Here is a 10,449-nt window from a genome sequence, read left to right as displayed (position 1 = left end):
GTAATTGCTGCGTATCCCACAGTACGTTTAAGGTAGGTGTAGAGGTGGTGACAGCCATCGAGATCACTTAAGTCCTCCCTGTCCGGGTACGTAGTAGAGCGATATCTGGGAATAGCAGGTTGTCAATGCCTGAAGTATTGCGTTAGGATTAAACTTAAGCTTTCACTAGACACTATTTCTCACCAGTAAATCATCTATATCCTAGCCTATCCTTTGCGTGGTGTCCTTGGATGAACCGGAGGAAGATCTGACCACACACGTTCCCTTGGATTCGATACCCTTTGGAATACTCCGTAGAGAAGTGCTACATCGGTATATCTGTGCGCTTGCGGATTTTATCTGTGACCGTAAGAATTACCAACAGTGGGATTCTAGAGGCGTTTCATAAAGGATTTCTCCAAAATCGCTAGACCCCTAATAGCCTTGCTAGCTAAGGATGCTGTTGGTATTTCTTAACGACATTACTAGAAATATAATTCCCAGCAATGGCGCAGAAATACTTCTGGTATATTATGGTTACAGAGTTCATCCGCAAGCGCACGGATATACCATTGTAGCATTTCACCCGAGAGTATTCCAAGGGTATCGTATTTATTTTATCCCATGGGAAGATCATGTAGAGAGAACTCAACTAATAATTTATATATTACTTGTGATAATCATATTCTAAGCAGGGGTTAAGATAATCCAAGGGTAGAGTGACACACAAGCATTAACTACTCATCCTCATAATATATCATCTAAACTAAGTGGAAAGAAAAGAGAAAGGAAATCTATTCCTATACTTCTAGTATACATAGTATACATACATTCTAGCTAACTGATATACTAGCTAATACCCTCTATCCGATGCCCTCCTGGTACTTCGAGAAGCCACCCTGACTGCCGAGTTCCTTACGACAGCCCGTCATGACCATACAACCGGGGCTAAATACGGAGGAATACCCTCCCTAGGAAATTAACTTAGGATTATATATAGGCGCGGAGGAATACCCATACTGAGCTGTCACCATCAGCGGCCCACCTCTCGTCCGCAATATATAACCCCAAATAATAATATCACGTAATCTAGACACCACGTCTAAACTACCAGATACTACTCTAATATCATCGTCATGACATAGAGTAATTGCATAAGCAAACACTATACTCGCACCAAAGCATCTCCTAGATAAGCTAGCCGTATATTCAGTATAACATGAACATAATGTAAAGTAGGTACTCATATACTTGGAAAGTATTTCAATACCATAAATGTATATAGAAGAGTATTCTAATAAAAGTACAAGGCTTACAAAAAAGGAAAGGAAAGCTGCTAGAGCCATACCCGAACTCTTCCGAAGACTTCCGGACTCCTGATTCCTATTCTAATTCTATTCCACCAGCTAGATACTACTAAACTAAACTTGAGAGAAATGAGAGAGCTCTTGCTTGAGGTGTGTTGAAGTGAAGAGAGTGAGCTCCTTATATAGAGGTAGTTATGACGGTTGTGGAAGGGGAATTGTCCGAAGTGCCCTTCAACCGTCATTGGGATGCAATCCTGGACGTCCATGCCAAAACCTGGATCCAATGGCGCCAGGATTGGTTCAGCCAAACCTGGGGATGGCCCAAACCAGCCCAATTTCGGCTGGTGGCCTCCTCTATTGCTCCACTCCGCAGACTTGTGAATTTTGGCCCAATTCGTCTTGTCAATTCTAAGTTCTTGGCCTATTCACATACAAGTCTGGTTCTCGACATCGTCCGATTGATTTATCGTCTGAATTGATGTCGATTCTCCTCTATTTTATGATCATTCTCTGCAAAAGGTTAGTATACCTAATACTAGTGGAATATTATTATTCTAACAAATATATGCATTGCAAGCATCACTAGTTCTCCCCTATTTTGGTAATATTGATGGTCGAAACTGATCGATAACGACCGTCAACAGATGCCCCGTTTGACTTTGATGATGAGTATCTAAAATCATTTAAAATCTTTAAGGAATCACTCATCTCAGCACTAATCATCCGACCACCTGATTGGTCGCCGCCATTTGAAATCATGTGCGATCCTAGTGATTTTGCAGTGGGTACTGTCCTTGGGCAAACTAAGGATAGGAAACACAAAGCTATCGCATATGCTAGTAAAACTTTGACTGGAGCTCAGCTTAATTATGCCACAACTTAAAAAGAGCTCCTAGCCGTAGTGTTTGCCATTGATAAGTTCATGTCATATTTAGTGGGAGCTAAGGTAATAGTTTACATTGACCATGCTGCACTAAAATACCTGCTCACTAAAAAAATATGCTTCTACTCCAAAAATTAGGAGCTACCGATAAATGACTATCTGCGAGACGACATGCTGTTGAAAGTCACAGACTCTGACCCGTGGTATGCAACCATCGTCAACTTCATGGTCGCGTGCCATGTACCACCAGGAGAAAATAAGAAGAGGTTGATCTACGAGAGCCGCATGCACTTGTGGGATTTACCTTACCTTTACAGAGTCTGTTCAGACGTTCTACTACGGAGATGCGTTCCAGTAGCCGAAGGCATAAAGATCATTGAGAAGTGTCATGTTGCCCCATATGGAGATCACTATGGAGCATTCAAGACACACGCAAAGATCTGGCAGAGTGGATTCTTTTGGCCAACAATGTATGATGCAAAGGAATTCATTCGGAGATGCACAAGGTGCCAGAAGCATGGAGGGATCACTGCTCGGGATGCGATGCCACTAACATATAACCTTCAAGTCGAGCTATTTGATGTATTGGGCATCGACTTCATGCGACCTTTCCCAAAGTCCTTTGACTGCGAATATAACCTGGTGGCCGTTGACTATGTGTCCAAGTGGGTAGAGGCAATACCATGTAAGGCCGCAGACGCCAAGCACGCCCGCTGGATGTTCCACGAGATTACCTTCCCTCATTTTGGAACTCCGCGGATGGTGATAAGTGACGGAGGGTCTCATTTCATCGATAAGACCTTCTAAAGCTTTTTGCAAGAGCTTGGGGCTCAATACATCATTGCCACTCCATTATCATTCCCAAACAAGTGGACAGACAGAAACGAGCAACAAACAAATCAAGAATATTCTGTAGAAGACGGTCAACGAGATGGGGAAGGCATGGAAGAACAAGTTACCTGATGCACTTTGGGCATATAGGACTGCTTGTAAGACACCCATCGGTATGTCACCGTACCAACTTGTCTACGGGAAGACTTGTCATCTTCCGGTAGAGTTGGAACACAGGGTGCATGTAACATACCCGAAATTTCAGGACTTAAAATTTCTTGTCAAAATAGTTAGATGTTAACTTCTCTAATTTTGAGAGCCAAAAATTTCCCTTTTAATTTAGGTGATGACCAACTTAAACCATTGCATGATTAAAATTTGAGAACAAAATAAAACCTTTTCATTACCAACATTAGACTAGAAATGTCATCAAGCATTTGAGCATACATGTGCATAATGCATGCCTAGGCTTGAGTCCATTGTGCATTTGGATTTTGGTCTCGCTTTTCATAATAGGTCTCATAAGCATAAACTAAAAGGGTTAAAATTACTAAACAAAACTATAGTTAATCTTGGGTGATAACATGTGGACTTAATATTAAATTCTAATATATATTTTTTCAGCCAAAAGAAGTTTAATGTAATTCCTATAATAATATTAGGTGCAATTATGAAGTAGGAACACATATACAAAGAAAGGTTATTCTAATTCTTTAAAATAATCTATGCAAGATGAAATCATGGAAAAATTTATGTAAAAATGTATGTAAACTATGTTTAGCATAAGCAATTCACTATAATATTGGTACAAGTTAATAACTAAGTTTAATACCACAAATCAATCAGTCAAAGCAGAAAACTAAAAGAAATCAAATTAAATTTTAATCGGCTAAAGCCATACTTCATCCAAAAGTACATTTAACTGCACATAAGTGAACATGGAAAATAATTTATTCAAATACTAGATTATTTATCATGCCTAAATATAATTTTTCTAGAATTTTCCTCCTCTGTTTAGGCTTCCTAAAAATTCAATCTACCTTTCTAATAGCCCATCTTTGTTTAATTTCTGTGAGCAGTCTACCCATTATTTTTGAGTGAAACCAAAGAAAATGGAATCTAGGTTAATCATTTACCTCCAGAAAAATCAACACTAATTAATTTGTTCCACACATTAAGTTATGAATCTACAAAGTTAGGGGAGAGAAAATAATCTAAAAATTCGTCCAAAACCGTGTTCACCCAGAATCTTACCCACACCTCTCTCTTCCACCTAGAGCACTTCGTCCTGGGCCCACTTGGCAGCCTCTCCAGCTCGCCCTTTCTCTGTGCCTCACCCTCAGCCGACCAAGAACACAGAGAGGGAGAGATCGAGCGAACCGACGCGTGGCCACAACGTGTCGACGACCTCGGGCTTTCCTTTTCTCGCTCTCTTCTCCTCCAGTCTGAGTTGCCATTCCTCACTCATCACTCAGAGCCGAAGAAGCCGAGGGGAGCAGGTCCTCTGCCTCTCCGTCACCAGCGACCTCACCACTGGCCATGGAGGTGACGACCATCGCCATCTCCGTTTGAGTCAAGGTCACCTCTATCTCTTTCGCGTTTCCATCTCTCCACATAATGCCGAACCTCTTCTCTGTTGACCACCTCCCGTTTTGTGCATCATAGTCACCGGAACGTGACCACGCCAACGACGCCCTGGAGCACGCACCGGAGCGCCGCCGCTTCGACATCGTTGTCGTCCGGCCATTCTCGTCCATCCCAAAGCAAGCCGTTGTGCCAAGAATCTCGCGTCGACCACCTCTTCAAGACGCCTCAAGAAACATCAAGAACACGGAGAACACATCCTTTTCTTCCTTGACGCCGATCCGAACTCGCCTCCACCGTCATCATCGATTACCGCTGCCTCGGTCAGCCATTGTTCGATTCCTCGCGCATACACCATCTCCTTGACCTCACAACCCTCGTGCATGCCTTCCTTTAGCAGCTCGTCGTCCCGTTCGAGCCGTCGCCGTTCACCCGAGGAGGAGCGCCGCCGTCGAACCGTTCCAACCGAAGCCGCTGCTATCCAAGCTTCGGCGATTTCTTCCTACAGCTTGGTGAGCCTCCTGGACCTCTTAGGAAACACATGCATGGATGCATCTAGCAAAATCAAAGCCCCTAGGCAACATGCAGTAACAGCTCACGTATACCTTCCGCTCACCCTCACCATCGGCGCTACTCCGATGTCTCCTAGCCACGAAAACTAGAGGAATGGAATCGTGAGAGCATTCTCTTCATTTTATCTTTTGACCTCATTCCCAATCGAGCCACCAATCGTCGCCGACGAGCTCGCCAAAGCCATGGCCAAGCTCCCAGTCCATCGGGCTGCTGGAGGTTGAAGATGAGGACTTTGTCCTGTAAATGATCAAAAATATAGGGTTCAAACTATAAAACTTCAGCGATTTACATGTGGACCCACGGACCTAAATGCAGTTCATATAAAGCCTAGGGATCTTTTTGTATATTGGTTCAGCCACCGATCAGTGGACCCATGTGTATAAAAATCTGGAAATGCAAAGGAAAAATAACTAAAACATTAAATGTTTAACAGGAAAACACCCAAACTTGTAAAATCCATATAAAATCAAATGTAACTCATTTTGAGATGATTCCAGTTGCTGTAGATTCTTAAAGTTATGAACTCTATTTTAGAAATATAAAACTTGACACTCACTGTACAAAACTACAAATAATGTCTCTAAAATTTATCTAAGATAGGTCATACATAAAACATGTACAAACTTATAAAATACATAGAAAATTCATCTCAATTCATTTTGAAACAAAATCAAATTCTACAGATTCATCATCATGCACTCTTTGATTAGGTGAAATAAAAGTAATTACTTACTTTGCATCAAATGCCTCTAAAACTATTATCTCTAGAATGATTAGTTTAGATAAGCTAAACTTTAGAAATTCATGTAGAACCCAATTTAGCTTAAATTTGAGTAAACTTAAGTTCTGTAGGATCACAAAAACATGTATTTCCATGTTATGAAATAAGATTATATACTTACTGTGTAGTAAAAGTCTCTAAATATTCATATAAGGATTTACTAACATAGAGCAGCCTTTAATTTGTAAAATTTGTAGAAAATTCATTTTTAGTCCAAATGAAATGAACAAAGTTTCTATAGAACCAGCAAATAGTTAGCTTCAACATAGTAAAATAAAATTTGGCACCTTTTGTAGAGAACATAGATCAAAACCTTAACCTAGTGAAATAAGAATTTAAACACAGTGTTGTTTAAGTAATACATAAACATGTATAAGTATATATACACTTTAGGTCGAATTAAACCTAAATAAAAACTTGATTGACCAGTGAAGCCATGGTTCCATCCTCATCCACTAAAACTTAGAAGAACTTAGCTCATATAACAATTTCTAGGTTAATATAATATATTGCTAGTTTAGATTAGAGCATCTCTAGTTTATAAAATATGAACCATAGTAGTAAAGACCATAAACATGTGAACTAAAAATGTTTTAGTTAACCAAACTACTTCTTTTGTTCAACTTAAACATACTGTAGTATATTCTGAACCTACAACTAAAAAGTCATGAACATATGAAACACTATATGCCTAAAACACGTTGTAACTTGTAAAATCTATAAGAAAATCATTATAACTCCAAAAATTGTGAAACCAAATGAGTTATTCTTATAAAACACACCTCTACACCCTGTGAAGTCTAATATAATAAAAATCACTTTACAAAAGTACTTTATAACACTACCTAAGACTATACTACTATAAACCGATAAAACTTCTAAAATTTATAACTCCCTAAAGGAACAAGATAAAATAAAAATTCTTTCACCTAAATTCATTTTAGACCAGTACCTAATCACTGCGCATAAATCATGCATTTTAGATTTTCAGCTCTTTCGGTGTTTAATTGCATAACGTGTCCTTTATCTAGATAACTAGACGAAACCCAGCGTGTTGCTGCGGAAAACTAAGGATAATCCATAGAAATAGCAAGCAAGATATATCCCACAATCAATATAGTATTTTGTCAATTCATGCAAAGAATGGGCCAATGTATGTACAATGAACAAATTTGAGCGGGCACTGACTGGATCCATGGGATAGAGGAATGAGTGGATAAAATTTCCTCCCTAAAACACCATGGGATCATCCAAGATTTCTAAGGGTGTATTTGCACTGACAATAAGTAAATGCATGTGCGTCCGGTTTATAAAAGTTAAAGCCTACGAAAACCTTTTAATATCTTTTTTGATTCATGACAGGTTCTATAACAGAACTTGGGCAAAAAGTATATCAAATAGCAATCAAAAGAATGGAATGTATCAGGACATATATAATACCCATATTAACCTGATTATAAGCATAAGCGAAAATATATGCATGATGATAACTTTTGTAACAACGCCGTCAGATATCTGTAGGCTCGTAAACTTAACTTGTTTAAATCCTGTGTAACATAAATCTGATAGAGATAATAACAAAAAAGATAACCACTATTCTGTACTAACTCTATAAAGAATTGGAGTAAACACAAATTCTGGAGTATAAGGAGAGGCAAACCCATATCCAGATCAGCACGAACAGGGCAGTTGCAACAATCCAGCGACCAAGCAGTAAACAACACAGGGCGAATGCAGAAGCTAAAAATTATTGCAGAAATGCTGAAATTTTTTGGTATACATACCTCAGTTTTTCAATACACTTGAATGACGCCTAGTAGAGTTCAGAAATTAACTCAATTTTCAATATTGTCATGTGGATGAATGGGAACTAAATGGATTTCTTGACACTGTCATCAAATTGGATGTGAATAAAGTAGCGCATAGTGTTAAAAATAAAGCAATAGCCCTGTAAAACAATTTTAGTCAAAGAAAACCACTTATCATCAGGACTAAAAATAAAAATGGATAATGAATTAGATTAACCCATGATGCTTAAGAGCAGGGAGAACCTACGCTGCGTAGTGTTTGAACAGTAGTATACAGCTCCTATACTGCAATGGCAACAGTAAGATCAGTAGTAGCATCGTCTCCTCTTACTGGAGTAGTTGTAGCAGCAGCAGCAATATTAGCGTGGTTTCTGGATGAGGTTATGGAGGTCAAGAACATAGTGCATCATACCTGTAGGGAGGATCGAACCATAGTGATTCCACCAGCTTCCGCCCCGCTTGGTTGGTCTAACCAATAGGCTCTGGCGCTTCTCCATTGGTGTCCAGTGCGGATGATCACCCTGTTGGCATTGGGGATGAATCGAGAGTCCTGAAAGTTTACGACGGAGTGTGGTTTTTAGAGGAACTGAAAGAGGGAAATAAATGGAATTAATCGCAACTAATGGACCACTCATTGTTGGTGACCGTTCCTGGTGATAAATGCTCTTGCTCCTAGAGGGAGATGATGGGTAGCTCAACAGCCGATCAGAAGGTGAATAGATCAACTCTGGCTATTGAAGTCGGAGATCAACATGGAGAGCGCACATCTGATATCGGATGGTTAGGACTAAAAGAGATGACGTGGCTTACTCACAAAGCAGCAAATTAGCTAGTGGGGATGACTCCTATAGGTATATAGGATTGCATAATCGGTGAAGGAGTGGATTAGGTGCTAACATTTCTTTGATCAAGGCAAGTTTTCTCCTCCCATCCTTTGAACACATTGAATCCCATGATTTGAGGAATGAAAATATTTGTTTGTAAAGTTGCATGTGAACTTAGACTATATCGGTATTTAAAATTGGGTTAAGGTAGTTGTGACCTATTTGCTGCATACCCCACCTTGAATAATTGATCCTCTTGCTGTTTGAACCCCTAGAAATGGTTAGAGTACACTCTTTGTGCTCAAATGGGTTTATATATGCTCTATGTGCAACTACTTGCTTAGCCATGCTTAGAAATATGCAAATGCTCATTCCATCTATAATTAAAATGTGGTTTTGATACTTGAACCTTTGCTGGAATAAAATGAATATGATGGGTATTTGCGAACTAAAATGTGTAAAATGTGATTTTATACTTGGGCGGCAAGTGGTGTGCATATGGTGTTAGTTGCATACCGATAGGGGGAGTGTTTGCCCAAGTCCATAAGGACCGAACTTGTGTCACCCATTTAAAGTTATTCGTACATCCACTAGTGCTAGTATGGGATGGCCTAAGCTGATTAATCTATTTAGGACTAGCCTTGCATTCTGTTAGGCCGGTGTGTATGAGTTAGTCGATAATTCTGAGGAATTAGTCGATGATTCAGAGGAACTTCCTATTTGCGCCGACGTGGTAGTTTAGGTGACTAAGTCTGTCCAATACAACGGTATTGTGCTACGTGGGTGGGTTCTCGTTGTGTCCGCCACCACGGCGTTAAGTTTAAGGCGTGGGCCCGCCACTTAACGGTTCTAGGCATATTCCAAGTATGCCTAGGATGGAGGATCACGTATCGTGCTTGTGCAAGGCTAGGCTCTAAGTAGTGTAAAGGCTTCGCTATGACCTCTAGATCACATTCAACATGAAGAGTGTGGTGGAGTCTTGCAAACTCAAAACAAACTAGAGCGTTCATATCATGTGGGTAAAGCTGTACAAACTTTGCAGAGTTCTTTAAACTCATCGATTAGCCGTGCTCATGGTCATGAGCGCTTTGGTGATGTGTCATGAGTATAGACTTTATGTTTTAAAATGTGATCATGTGACATTGGTTTGAAATTGATAAATGTGTTGAGTTGTGTGTGTGAGGTGATATATTATGACTTGTTGTCAAAGGATGACAACAAGAGATTGATTATGATGGAATTATGATGAACTTAATATTGAAACTTAAAAGTTGTTTTGTTAATTGAAGCATCAACTCCTTTACAAAAGAATTGCGAAACAAAACTTGCTTTATGCTGAAATTGAAGTACATATTGCCTTCCTTTGAATATATGCCTTACATGTAGTATGGTAGGATTGACTTGTGCTTGCCAGTACATTAACTTGTTTAATGTACTGACTCTTGCTGTTGATATAACATTTTGTTTGCAGGTTTAGATTTAGTCTTTTGAGTGATGCGGGTTCCGATTGCTTCTTCTAGGATGAGAACTTAATGGGGTAAACCCCTAGTCGATGTGCTTGTGATTGGGTAGTCAAGCTTCCGCTGTTCTCTAATATGTCTATTTGGCCGGTCGGCCTATGTATTTATTAAGTTGTTGTAAGTCTTAAGTTTCTTTAATCTTAGTTGGTTTGCTATGTATAATCATGCTTAAGATGAAAGTGTGGATCTAGTGCACATCCTGGGAACTAGATTCACATGAGTATAAGTTAGGAATATTTGAGAGGTTGTAGATCTTTAGCCATTTTTGTCAAGTCTCCTGAATGTGTAACACATCTGGTCACCACCTTCGAGTGGTTTGATGGGCACATCTCAGGCTGAAGTTGACTGGCAGGCTAAGG

The 10,449-nt window shown here is 39.7% G+C and overlaps 1 pseudogene; it reads left to right on the top strand.

The window, feature by feature from the left end:
• The first annotated feature begins 4,539 nt into the window (after positions 1-4,539).
• Positions 4,540-5,327, top strand: LOC127761199 (uncharacterized; annotated as a pseudogene).
• The last annotated feature ends 5,122 nt before the right edge of the window (positions 5,328-10,449 follow it).

Source organism: Oryza glaberrima, chromosome 2, assembly GCF_000147395.1.
Source record: "Oryza glaberrima chromosome 2, OglaRS2, whole genome shotgun sequence".
Taxonomy (NCBI): Eukaryota; Viridiplantae; Streptophyta; class Magnoliopsida; order Poales; family Poaceae; genus Oryza; species Oryza glaberrima.
Note: the sequence above shows the minus strand (reverse complement) of the source record. Positions and strands in the feature narration are given on the sequence as shown.